This window comes from Podarcis erhardii (assembly GCF_964252035.2).
Source record: "Podarcis erhardii genome assembly, chromosome: 15".
NCBI lineage: Eukaryota > Metazoa > Chordata > Lepidosauria > Squamata > Lacertidae > Podarcis > Podarcis erhardii.
The window spans coordinates 27,394,190-27,406,601 of NC_138505.1; the positions used below are offsets into that span (position 1 = coordinate 27,394,190).

A 12,412-nucleotide genomic window follows, 5' to 3' on the forward strand; every position below is an offset into this window, starting at 1 on the left:
GGACCTGGTCTGCAGGCGGGCGGCGGGGAGAAGAGCGCTTCTCCCCGCTGCCAGCCCCGCAAGCTCCGGGGACAGCTGGGAGGCGCAGCGCGTCTTCCCGCTGTCCCCGGACCTGGTCTGAAGGCGGGCGGCGGGGAGAAGAGCGCTTCTCCCTGCTGCCGGCCCCACAAGCGCCTGGGGGGGGGATAATTTTTTCCCCCTTTATTTCCCCCCCAAAAAACTTGGTGCGTCCTATGGGCCGGTGCGTCTATGGGGCGAAAAATACAGTACATACAAAAGCACAATAAACTCCATAAAACAGTATTGTTGTTTACTACAAAAAACAAAAAAACAAAAAAAAAAACCAACTGAAATAGAAGCCACCCCACAGATTCTTTCCAAACTTTTCAAGTTGGTGACACACTTTTTGGACATGCATCATTTCACAAAACAGTAATTCAGTTTTGCATCATTTCATGACACAGTAATTCAATTTTACAGTACTAGCAAACCAGAGGTTAAACTAAACCTTTCAAGCCCCAGGAGGAGCGTGGGGTTCGTTCACACCTACACAATGCAGCTGACACACTAACACGCCGTGACACACAGTTGGGAAAGCTCTGCTATAATTAACTTATATGCCAAAATGACTCCCCCAACTCCCAGACAGTAACCTCTTCCAATTACATCCTTAGCAGTCCTCCACATTCAAGCCTCACTCTCATAAATTCCCACCAACCATCCAGATATCTAATCCCCAGCCAACCAGTTATTAAAGGGCAAGTGCAGGTGCTGGTATATTGTCAGTATGTCATGCTTTTGCTGCAGGTTTACCAATATACCTGCAATGATCATGCCTGCTACATAAAAGTATGGGGCTGTCAGACGTGAGTGTCCACCCTTTAAAATGGTAGACTAATTCATATTTAAATTTGAAAAGATATTAAATAAACCAAGATTATATCATACTGAAAATGTGTATGTCAGAAATGATGCAACTGGATTCCAGAAAGCTCTTGTAGTAATAATAATAATAATAAATTTTATTTATATCCCGCCCTTCCCAGCCGAAGCCGGGCTCAGGGCGGCTAACAACACTAAAACAATACAACATTATAAAACATTATAAAAATGAGTTAAAAACAAAATTAATGGCAACCATAAGCTAAAGTCTTGAAAAGATTGCCAAAGGAGGGAGTCAGGCTGCGCCCTAACAAAAGGCCAGGTGGAACAGCTCTGTCTTGCAGGCCCTGCGGAAAGATGTCAAGTCCTGCAGGGCCCTTGTCTCTTGTGACAGAGCGTTCCACCAGGTTGGAGCCGCAGCCGAAAAAGCCCTGGCTCTGGTTGAGGCCAGCCTAACCTCTCTGTGGCTTGGGACCTTCAAGGTGTTTTTATTTGAAGACCGTAAGTTCCTCTGTGGGGCATACCAGGAGAGGCGGTCCCGTAGGTACGAGGGCCCTAGGCCGTATAGGGCTTTGAAGGTTAAAACCAGCACCTTAAACCTGATCCTGTACTCCACCGGGAGCCAGTGCAGCTTGTATAGCACCGGATGAATGTGATCTCTAAGCGAAGACCCCGTAAGGAGTCTCGCTGCGGCATTCTGCACCCGTTGGAGTTTCTGGGTCAGTCTCAAGGGCAGCCCCACGTAGAGCGAGTTACAATAATCCAGTCTGGAGGTGACCGTCGCGTGGATCACAGTGGCTAGGTCAGGGCGAGAGAGGTAAGGAGCCAACTGCTTAGCTTGGCGGAGATGAAAAAATGCCGCCTTTGTTATAGCTGCAATCTGCGCCTCCATAGAGAGGGAGGTATCGAAGATTACACCCAAACTCTTAACGGACGGTGCTGGCACTAATTGCACCCCCGCAAGAGATGGGAGTTGCCCCCTCAGTCCCAAGTCGTCCCGTCCCAGCCAGAGGACCTCTGTCTTCGAAGGATTTAACTTCAACCGGCTCCCACGAAACCATCCAGCCACAGCCTCCAAGCATCTGATCAGTGTGTCTGGGGCCGAGTCCGGGTGGCCGTCCATCAACAGATAGAGTTGGGTGTCATCAGCATACTGATGGCAGCCCAGCCCAAAACTCCGGACAAGCTGGGCGAGGGGGCGCATAAAGATGTTAAAAAGCATCGGGGAGAGTATTGCACCCTGGGGCACACCACACACCAAGGAGTGGCGGGATGACAATTCCCCCCCAAGCGCCACCCTCTGTCCCCGACCAGAGAGAAACGAGCGCAGCCATTGAAGGACTGTGCCCTGGATCCCCACGTCGGCAAGGCGGTGGTCTAGGAGTTCGTGATCGACCATGTCGAAGGCTGCTGACAGGTCTAGAAGAATCAGCAGCCCCGACCCGCCTCGATCCAGCTGCCTGCGGAGATCATCTGTTAGGGCGACCAGAGCCGTCTCGGTCCCATGACCTTTTTTGTTCTTAAACAGAGCCACTGGGCATTTACCTGGCCAGACACTGCAGGTATATTATTATTATTAAGAGTATTGATCATGCATATTGCAGCTATTTGTACAAAAGAAGACTGCAGTTCAGCAAAATAAGAAATGTATGTGAGCTCCTGTGAAAAGCCCCTGAGGCAGCAATAAAAGACTGGGATAGAGGACCTGGTTGATGTTTCATCAATTAAGGGACTGCTCCACTGAAATGCAATCTTTGAAAGCCATGTATATAAGCTGTAATATAAAATGAATCACAAGCAATTGGAAAATCTCATTGAAAAGCCAGCAGCTCAAGCACACAAGTTCAGTGGGTTGGTCTACTAACCCTTTTCCATTTCAAGCTATGGAATATATGGATAGTGAAAACATCTTGGAAACATGACTGTACATTAAAAATAGCATATGGTCCATATAATAATATCTAATAAGTACAGCTGAAGGACATTATTTTAAAAATTATTTCTACCCCACCTTTTGAGATGCCCCCCCACCAGATTTCTTACGCATCTTCAATTAAAAACAGCCAGAACAATAAGATGAACAAAGAGCAAAAATACAGACACTGCTAAAATGCAACAGCAGGAGCAAAAAAATTAAGGCCAAACCCAGCCTACAAGGTTGCTGCCAGCAAAGAAAGTATTGACCAGATATGGGCAACCCTATAAGAAGGGGACTAACCAGGCTTCCCCAAATATAGTTCCACAATCCAGGCACCACAACAAAAAAGTCCTCGTCACTCAACATGTTCCATATAGGTGGGCATGGTGGAAGCAGGATGCAGAGAGAGTAAGGCCTGTGAAGAACAGAATTCAGTAGTGGGTAGGTGAGCTCATGGAGTCGTTCAAATATCCTAGTCTAAAATAGTTAAGGGCTTTATGGGCACTTTGAATTGTGCCTAGAAATGAGCTAGTGGTGACTGCACATAAAAATCAATACAGTGGTACCTCGGGTTAAGTACATAATTCGTTCCAGAGGTCTGTTCTTAACCTGAAACTGTTCTTAACCTGAAGCACCACTTTAGCTAATGGGGCCTCCTGCTGCTGCTGCGTTTTCTGTTCTCATCCTGAAGGAAAGTTCTTAACCCGAGGTGTTATTTCTGGGTTAGCGGAGTCTGTAACCTGAAGCGTATGTAACCTGAAGCGTATGTAACCCGAGGTACCACTGTATTGTGGTTGCATGTTCCCCAGCAAAATGTTGGTCAGTCACATCTTATAACAGGTGAAGCTTCCAAATTGCAGTAATCCAACCAGGATGTAACCAAGGCATTTGTGACTATAATCAGGTTTGCTTGAGTAAGAAAAGGAAACAACTGGCAAAGTTGTACAAAAGCTGGCCCCTGGTAACCCTGGGGCACCCCACCCCAAACAATGAAACTGATATGAGTGCAGCTCTATTCAAAACAAGATATACACCTCCAACCTGGCTCAGCAGCATCTTTACCCTGTTTGCTAGCCTGCCTCCAGTCCATCATTATAGGCACCAATTAAAGACCTCCAAAGCTACTGTGGATGCTCATGAAATGGAGAGAGTGAGCTGTGTGTCACCAGCATATTGACAACACTCCAGTCCAAATCCCTGGATAAACTCTCCCTCTGGTTTCATATAGATGTTAAATATTTGCTTGCCAGTTTGCAATACTTATCAGCTGCACTTTAGCTGAACCTCTCACAGTAGCTTCAAAAGATAATAAAAACATGGATAGGAACAGCATAAAACAAAACCACAGCAGGACAGCGTAAAACAAAATTATAGATTAAAAACATTGGAAAATAAGGTTTTTACCTGGTGCTGGGAAGAATAAGATGGTGGGAGCAGATGAAGCTCCTTTGGGATGGAACTTCAAAGTCAGAGGCAACAATGGAAAATCCCCTGTCGCTGCCAGCATTTCACTTCAAAAGTCAGGCGAATCAAGAGCAGGACCATAGAGGATGATTTTTAGCACCTGAGCAGCCTTATGTGGAAATGGTTGGAGAAGGACCACATCTGAGTGGAGGAGCATCTGCTTTGCATGCAGAAGGTCCCTGGTTCAATCCCTGGTCTCTTTGGGAGAAACCCCTGCTTGAAACCCTGGGGAGCCACTACCAGTCAGTGCATGCAATACTGAGCTAGATGGGATGGAGGTCTGACTCCATAATAAGGCAGCCCCTAAGTTGTCCAGGGCTTTATACAGTATATCAAAACCAGCACTCTGAATTCTGATGTTGGTGGACAGGCTCTATGTCCAGGAGAGGGTACAGCTGGCACACAAGTCTATGCTACAGAGAGGTACTCTGAACCAGATGAGGCAATTGGGCCTTCTAACAAAAAGGTCCATGTCTAGCAGCCCACCCAAATGTGAAGCGTGATCCCTCAGTCCAAAAAAAAAGAACCCAGCAGCGTGCAGCACCTCTGTTTGGTGTGGATTAAGCTAAATACAGTAGCAGAAGGGGACAGTACCTCCACCTTGATGTCCTGGGTTCCTTTGGAAGAGCGGGATATAATTGTGGTGTAGTGGTTACGGGCCTGGAAGATTAGGGTTCAAATCCCAACTCAGCCATGAAGCCCCGTTGGGTAGGCTTGAGCCAGTTACTGCCCCTCAGCCTAACCTACCTCACAGGGTTATTGAAGATAAAATGGGGAACTACGCATTTCACCTTGAACTGTTTGGATATAAATAGAGTAATTTATGACATGTTTCCCATCCCTTTTCATAATCTGAACCTGGAAGGAAACTTTGTTAAAGTAATCGGCACCATATATGGTCAAATTTGACCTTATCTATTTGTACCTCAAAATAGGTGTGCGCAAAAATTGGCCAGTGGCCCTCAAAAATAGAGCTCAACAGCTAAACAAAAGAAGGCAAAGCGGAGCTCAGGATTTTTTTTTTGGGGGGGGGGGAGTTCAATAACGTGAATACTGTATAAGGTTAATAATTCCCTCTCATTAGTGGAAATATAGCAGGTATACATGACTGGGAGCATGTTATAAAGACGCCTTTGCTTTATCGCGGATTTTCATCTCTGAGGACCAGTTTGTTTTTCTCTTTTTGGTCGTTTTCCACTTCCCTCAGAGTGTCCCCTCGGGGGGTTTCCCGCCTTTTTCAAACGCCCCCTCTCCGCCGTTCAGGAGCCCCCTCGCTCCCTCGCAGCTTCCCGCCCCGCGTCGCGCGCGGAGGAGTGGGGCGGAGCTGGCGGGGGAATAAGCAGAGAGAGAGAGAGGGGGGGGGGAAGGAAACCGAATCGGAGCCGCGCATGCCCCGCTTGACTCTTGGCTCGCTCGTCAGCCGCCGTGCCCGATGTGCCTCTCGGCGTTCCCGAAACTTTCACGCCTGCGCGGTGCTGTCTCCAGCTCGGCGCCTGCGCTGTACGGCGCTCTAGCACTCTGAGGGAAGAGGGGTAATTGCAGCCCCGGCGGTTGTTGTCGTCGCTGACGCCGACGCCGCTTGGAGAAGCGCGTCTTCTTCCCTCCTTACCGGGCCCGGCCTCCCCCCCCCAAGTGAGAAAGAAGGAGGAATAAGCGGCGCTGTCCGGTAAGGACCGAGCGGGGTTCAGAGTTGGGGGGCGGCGAAGGGAAAGGGAACGGAAACGCCCCCACCCCCCAAGAACGACCTCCCTCCTCTGAGGCGGGGCGGAGGGTCGCCGCCGTTGTCTTGGCCGCCCAGGCCTGGCGCGGGGTCCGCCCTCCGCTCCCTCAGGGGTCTTGTTTGTGCTCTTCCCCACCCCCGTGTTCCGCCCCCGGTCTTTCCTCACACGATCTCTCTCTCCCCCCCCCCCTCAGTTACTCCTATTTACATGTCATTTCTCCATCCTTCGTAAGCCGCCTCGACCCTCTGTAGAAAGGCGGGGTATGGTGACTATGATTATTATTGTTGTTCTTGTTTGTTACATGTCTTCCCCACTTTTCTGCCAAGGAGTTCACGGTAGTGTATATGGGATTAGCATCAGCTCCCATCCCCAGTCCCTGGCTACGGGTACGAACATTTCCCTCTTCTGCTCCTGCCCGAAACACCTACAGTGCTTTTTCCACATGCTTTCAGTAACGTTTGGAAAGCTGAGTAGGCTTTTATTATTTATTTGCTACATTTACACCCCACCTTCTCCCCCACTAAGGTGACTTCTAAAAATATTTCTCTCAAGTGTTAAAGGCCAAGGTAAAGAGGTGTGTCTTCAGTACCTATATAGAGCACTTGATATTGTTGTCAACAGAGCAGCTGCCTTCAGCCCCCTGGTGCTTTTTTCCATCTGTTGTAGGGCTGCCAGCAGCAACCTGCATGGTCAGTGGTGATGGGAATTGGAAGCCCCAGGTTGGGGGAGGCTGAGCTAAGACCATATATAGCACAGGGGTTCCCTAGCTGTGATCTTTCAGCTATGTCTGGTTCTGTGGCAGATGGCTAGAGACTGCACAGGACATCCATTACATTAAATAGTCATATTAATTTTATATATTGTAGGTTTTTTTATATTACAGTGTGAACTCTATGGAATTCAAGTTGTGATACAATAAATAAGAAACGAAAGAAGCAATTAAAATACACTATAAAATCTATTTTATTTTTGAAATTTATGAGCTGCTTTTACAGATTTGTGTGGAAAAGCTGAGTATAAATTATATAAATACAACTGACACTCCAAACCGTAAGAGGTTTGAGATATTGGATCCAGTTTGAGCAAGCACTAGAACTAAGAGGATCAAATAAATAATATTTAACCACCACCTGCTCCTTTTTTACTGCTATGCTGTTTGGGGCAGTTTATTATGGTTTTAGAAAGATTAAACATAGTATTGAGCGCCATTTGGCTGAGAAGGTACTTAGGAAATATTAACTATAATTAATGAATAATATACATTATGGTACTTCTGGCTGTTCACTTGAAAGTGTTTTGTTTGTTTGTTTTGTTATAAATTTAAGCCTGTTATGCCACCTTTTATATAGTGTCACAAGGAGATGTACACACTAATACAAGAACTGTAAACAAATTAAAATATCGATTAACATCTACAACAATAAAAGTCATAATGCAGCAGTGATCCCAGTAATATGAACTCATAACCCTGATTTTCATAACTGAGCACCAGTGCTTTTTGTACCCTGTTTCAGTAATCCCTGCCTTGCAATGTTGACGAATATTCCTGCATTGCAAAGGTGGAGATGAGACTAAGAATGCCTTTCTTAAGGTTACTCAGTGAGTTCATGTCTGAGTTTATATTATGAACAACATCTCTTAGGCAAAACAAAAGGTCTCTCTGGTTCAGCATTGCACTTGTCCCCAGTGTCTGATATTCAGACACTGCACACAAGGCTTCCCAAGCACCTGCAGTCAGCTGGTTGTTGGCACTTGGGAAGTGCTACACAGGGTGTTTTACAGGCACTGCCATTCAGCTACAAAGCTTCTTTGTCCAAGCCCCTCCTTTGCCTTCCCCACACTTGATATCATCATGAGGTGTACGGCAGGTGGGCATGGCTTGCAGGAAACAGCTTTATGGGCCAAATGAGGAGGTTTGATTGTCCTAATCAGGGCTGTGGCCTGGAGGTTCTGCCCCCTTGGTTTAATGTTGCATCTGAACCAGGTTATAGATTCAGTAGAAACCAAATTGAGTAGTTTTATGTAGTCATATTTCCACCCAGATAAAGTCCCACTGTTGAATGGGTGCATTACTGTTTGCCGTGAAATACAACCTCCCCTATTTGTTTGCCATTGGTGGTCTAAAATAAAAAATTGAAAGCAACTTTTATGAAAGATCCATGCTTAATAATCTTACACAGGTTGGCAGACAAGTGGCTGTATATAAGTGAGCACAGTGCAACAAAACCAGTGCTAGGTGTTGGGAACCCGTCTTAATACCAGCCTGCATCACAGCATTCACATTCTTTCCTCATCCCCTAATTGAGCAGAGGCTGCAGTTTTATCTTCTCATGATAGAATAGATAGAGGCTGGCTAATGAAAGTGGCTTCCCTAAGTGCACCACAGACATAAAGTGTTTGCAAATTAAATAAACATTTCAGCTGTTGCTAACAGTTGGTTTCTGTTTTTTGCATTTTAAAAATTGACTGTTTTATGCCTGTCTTGTATACTCTTTCCCCTAACACTTTAGTTAAGATGGAATCCTTTAGGTGATTTCATTGGAGGATTCCTGAAAGTTTTTACACTTGTAACAATTACACATGGTCAACAAAGAGGCTAAACAGAAGGTTAACTAAATGTCCACAAACTCCTTCTGAGTAACATTTTTCTTCTTTTCTGTACTTCAGTTCAGATAAGATTTAAAATAAATAAAAGGGGGAAAGGGAAATATATTTCTTCTGCACTTTGCAGAAAGCAGCTTGTGTGGATATTATAGATTCAAGGATACCTGTTGTGAATCCTTGTCTGAGGCATGAGTAGGGTGCTTTGGCTATGAGTTCTGAAACATGTGGTGTGCCCTGGATAGCAGCTTAGAGGCATATGACTCAGTCCTCGGCCAATATAAGGCAATTTTTTTGCACGGCTGGGACGCAGATTGCAATGCAGCATCCATAAAATGTCTTTAATTGGTGAACTGATCAAGTATCAGGTTAATGGTAAAGCCACTGATATCCTGATGAGATTTAAGTGTCCCATTTTGTAAATTGTAATGATGAAGATGTAATTGATGTATTTTAGGTGTTAAAAAGGTAAAAGGTAAAGGACCCCTGACAGTTAAGTCCAGTCGTGAACGACTCTGGGGTTGCGGTGCTCATCTCGCTCTATAGGCCGAGGGAGCCGGTGTTTGTCTACAGACAGTTTTTCTGGGTCATGTGGCCAGCATGACTAAGCCGCTTCTGGTGAAACCAGAGCAATGCCATTTACCTTCCTGCCGGAGTGATACCTACCGTATTTTTTGCCCTATAGGACACACTTTTTCCCCTCCAAAAATGAAGGGGAAATGTGTGTGCGTCCTATGGAGCGAATGCAGGCTTTCGCTGAAGCCTGGAGAGCGAGAGGGGTCGGTGCGCACCGACCCTTCTCACTCCCCAGGCTTCAGGAAGCTATCCGCAAGCTGTGGGAGAGCTGCCTGCACCCCGAAGCCTGGAGGCGCGCTGAGCTCAGCGCCCTCAGGCTTCGGGCTTCGCGCAGCTCTCTGCAAGCCGTGGGAGGGCTGCGCGAAATTGCGCAGCTCTCCCACGGCTTTTGGAGAGCTGCCTGCACCCCGAAGACTGGGGGCACGCTGAGCTCAGCGCCCCCAGGCTTCAGGCTCTGCGCAGCTCTCCCACGGATTGTGGAGAGCTGCCTGTTCTGGGGGCTGGGGTCGGGGGAAGCTTGGGCTTCCCCTGCCCCAGCCCCGCGCCTGGGGGGGGAAAAATAATTTTATTTCTTTATTTCCCCCCCCCCAAAAAAAACTAGGTGCGTCCTATGGGCCGAAAAATACGGTATTTATCTACTTGCACTTTGGTGTGCTTTCGAACTGCTAGGTTGGCAGAAGCTGGGACCGAGCAACAGGAGCTCACCCCATCGTGGGGATTCGAACCACCGACCAAGGTTTAATAGTTGCTGAGGAATAACTGTTCCAAGTCAACTGTGACTATGTGGGCACATTGTAGAGCTTTTTGAGCATCTATTGCACTTCTGTTGACCTGAAGATATGGACATGGAGAGAGCCAGATAGGTAGATAGGTTGTGTTGCTTTTGACAATCATATTTGTAACTGATTGAATGCAATCCGTGTGTTGGGCCTGATGCATTCATGTTTGAAGACAACATTAACACAGAGAATCTTAATATTCTACCAATGCAATGTGAATTATGATCCTTTGTGGAATTATGGAAATGAAGTGGAATGATGGTCAAGTAGTAGAGAGTACAAGGTTCCTGCATTTGAGAACATGTATGCATTTTGCTTACTGATTCTGAGCTTGTTGACTCAGATGATGAAGGAAATACTTTGGTGCTTGGGAAGTATAATTAAAAACAAACACCCTGACCTGATTTATTTGTAACTGCAGAATCATGCTTTGTTTCTTTATGTAAAGAAATTAAAAAACTAACAGTAATTGGTGCTTGAGTGAAGATAAAAGGAAATGTGCTTCCAGAATTAGTTAGTTACATTTATTACCTACTGCAAAACATTTATCATTCTCCTCTTCTGGCATCATTAGTTCTGCTCTGTACCATATTATTACATAAGAAACTAGTAATAAATAAATTAAAAGCTATCCTTTACTTATGCACTCATTTACATGTCCCAGATACATTGATTCCATTATTTCCCTGTGAAAAGCATGTTAATCACTTTAAGAGTAGCCCTTAATTATCAAAATCATTAGACGTCTATATATCTTTGTCTAGAACAAGGATACTGAAGCTTTTAACAGTAGGCTTCTCAACTATAGCTTTCTGAAATGTGATTAAAGCCATAGCAACATGAATTGAACAACGCCCGTGATATGTCTTGAATCTAAGTGATTGACCTCAGAATGGAAAGAGAAAAACCTGAAAAATAGCAGTCACACCACATACCCACATTGGCATTTAGGCTCATCTTTTTCTTTTTTACTTCTTAAAAATAAGTTTGTCTCATATTACTAAGGGCTAGAACAACTTTCAGAAATTTTCAAGTGGATTATGCATGTGACTTTCAAGAAAGCCCAGTAGCTAAAAGAGTTTTGCATTTAATAATTAAATGTTAAAAAAGAGAAATGTGAAAGGAATACACATCTGCTTAACTAAAACACTGGTAATTTCATCTTTCTTTGTAAGGTCTTAAATTCTTCCTTATAAAAGTCTGTCTTGAAGTTGCCTAGTTCAACACAATTCCCTGCAAGACCCTCTGAGATCCTATAAACTAATGTCGGTATGGTGTACTGGAATGCACCCGGTGGAGGTATACGTATAGGTATAGGTACACTTTCCCTTGGACATGCTCAGTAGTACAAAACCAAAGAGCATTCTTGGGCATGTGAACTAGATGTTTATTTCTTTTGATTCTGGTCATTTTGCTCCTTTGACCTAAAAGCATCATGCAAACATTGTGGGAATATGAGTATTGTGTTTGATTATTCATTATGATCATAAGCTCCCCGTGATTTCATTGATAAAACTCTTGATGTTGTAAAGCTGAATTGCGTCTATGTTTATTAGAATCTCAATATTTATGTTACAACTTTAAGTTCAAGAATAGAGTTATTTGCATTTTCTAGTTGAAGAGTATTCAACTCTTAGGCTGCAATCCTATACACTATTACCTGGGAGTATACTCTGCTGAGCTCAGTAAGTCTTGTTTCTGAGTAGACATGTATCAGATCACACTATTAGCCACTGGAAAGCTATCTTACACAATGTTTTAGGCCTAGGAATTAGCATTCTTCAGATATCTTGGCTTGTATTTAAATACTAATGAAAAGCAGACTTATTGCTTAACCCAAACATTATTTAAAGGATGTGCTATATCTACTTGCAGATATTTAGTGCCTATCCTACTAAAATTGTAATGCGTGATAGAATTAACATAAAGATAGTCTTTCACCTTTTAAAACGTGTGCTACTTTTAAACTCGGGACGCGGGTGGCGCTGTGGTCTAAATCACAGAGCCTAAGGGTTGCCGATCAGAAGGTTGGTGGTTTGAATCCCCGCGACGGGGTGAGCTCCCGTTGCTCAGTCCCAGCTCCTGCCCACCTAGTAGTTTGAAAGCACATCAAGTGCAAGTAGATAAATAGGTACCACTCCGGCGAGAAGGTAAACGGCGTTTCCATGCGCTGCTCTGGTTTGCCAGAAGCGGCTTAGTCATGCTGGCCACGTGACCTGGAAGCTGTTTGCAGACAAACACTGGCTTCCTCGGCCTATAGAGCGAGATGAGCGCGCAACCCCAGAGTCGTCCGCGACTGGACTTAATGGTCAGGGGTACCTTTACCTTTACTTTTAAACTCAGATATTGAAATCCTACATAGGAAGCTTATCCTACCTTCCTTTTGTAGAAGGAACTATTCTTTTTTTAGATACTTATATATGTTATTGAGATGTTTATTTTATTAATTATTTCTTCCATAAAATTTATGC

At 44.9% G+C, this 12,412-nt stretch overlaps 1 protein-coding gene across 1 annotated transcript in view; it reads left to right on the forward strand.

Annotated features, from left to right (window-relative positions):
• The first annotated feature begins 5,761 nt into the window (after nt 1–5,761).
• The window catches only part of SPECC1L (sperm antigen with calponin homology and coiled-coil domains 1 like), a 51,607-nt gene continuing 44,956 nt past the window's right edge, over nt 5,762–12,412 (forward strand). Inside the window, exon 1 of the mRNA XM_081842745.1 lies at nt 5,762–5,930. The gene's annotated coding sequence lies outside the window, so the exon portion shown is untranslated. The remainder of the gene's footprint in view (nt 5,931–12,412) is intronic.